The sequence below is a fragment of the Rana temporaria genome, chromosome 3 (genome assembly GCF_905171775.1).
Source record: "Rana temporaria chromosome 3, aRanTem1.1, whole genome shotgun sequence".
Taxonomy (NCBI): Eukaryota; Metazoa; Chordata; class Amphibia; order Anura; family Ranidae; genus Rana; species Rana temporaria.
The window spans coordinates 104,421,394-104,422,813 of record NC_053491.1 but is presented as its reverse complement, the minus strand read 5'-3'; positions in this window follow the sequence as shown (position 1 = coordinate 104,422,813).

The window sequence follows — 1,420 nt, the reverse complement described above, 5'->3', positions numbered from 1 at the left end:
TTAATCTTAGACTTGAGAGATTATGGTTCTCATATCAGAGTCTCATTGGGACAAAAACAACGAGCCATGGCTGTGTCTATAGAATTCTCCATATACTGACAACATTAATCAAAGCTTTTTATTATGCCACATTATAATAATAAATGCCTTGGTGCAATATGAACCCCTAAGGATACTCAAACATGCTTATGAAACAAATCTATACAACTCAATATGAAATAAATATGAATTATATATTTTTTTCAAGGCTATAATGTACATTATATTGTTCATAAAGGTTAAAAGCTCATTTTACAGAACGGCATTGAAGATGTACAGATAGGAAAAACTTGTAATAATTCTACTTAAATGTTTTATATGCCAATGTAGTAACCATTGTCATTATGGCAAATCTACTTAAAGCGGAGGTTCTGTGGGAAAACGTTTTTTTTTTTAAGACAAATCTGCTGCTGTTCCTATACTAATTATTTTACTCACTAGTGCCGTTCTTGCAGCCGCCAGGATCCTCGTTTCCAAGAAAAGAATATTTTTTAAAATATTATGATGGACATTGCCATCTTAATTGTGGGCTGAAGCCATCCTGTACCCTCTTCCGGGATGCGGCGAATGCTGATCTCCCAGCATTCACCGCGTAATCCCACGCATGCGCAGTGTTGACGGCGAGCCGCGCCGTCAACACTGCACAGTTACCATCACAACGGCGGGCGGCGTCCTGAAAAGGACACGCCCCGCTGTGTCCATCACACTAGTGGTTCTCTATCAGCGCTTTGCGAGTCACGTGACCCGCCTCCCGCGTCACGTGACAGCCCAGCTAGCGCGAGACCAGACGCCTAGCTATTTCTGAGGATGTGCTGTGATTGGCCTGAACGTCACTCCCTGGACACCATACAATCTGCTCCCACAATGCACAGAGCGGTCGGGGAAAAGAGCAAGACGCCCACTCCCCGTAGGGATGAATACCCGGAAGTGGAGCAGATTAGACGTAAGGGAGCATCTTGGACAAAAAATGTAAACAACATCAATCTTTAATGGCCTGAAGTGTATAAATGCAGTAAACTTCGTTTTGAGGGTGAACCTCCGCTTTAACCAAAACAAATGTAAAGATGAAACAATTATAGTAATGATAATAATAGATTAATAATAATATATATTAAAAATTTGTGTTGTTTTGAATGGGGAGGGAAGAATTAGAAACATTGGTTTTAATTGCAATTAATTTAATTAGAGAGGTTCATTCTGTATTTCTTGTGTTGGCCTTCACTGGAACTGAAAGTAAAAATATAAAGTCTTGTGTTGCCACTGTTGTGTATTTGTTAAGGTATGCGTATTGCCATTTTAAGAAAATGTTATGGCATTCCTGCTTTCTGTGCCAGTTCACACTTGAAACCCACATTCCGTGCATATTTCCTGCACCCTCATT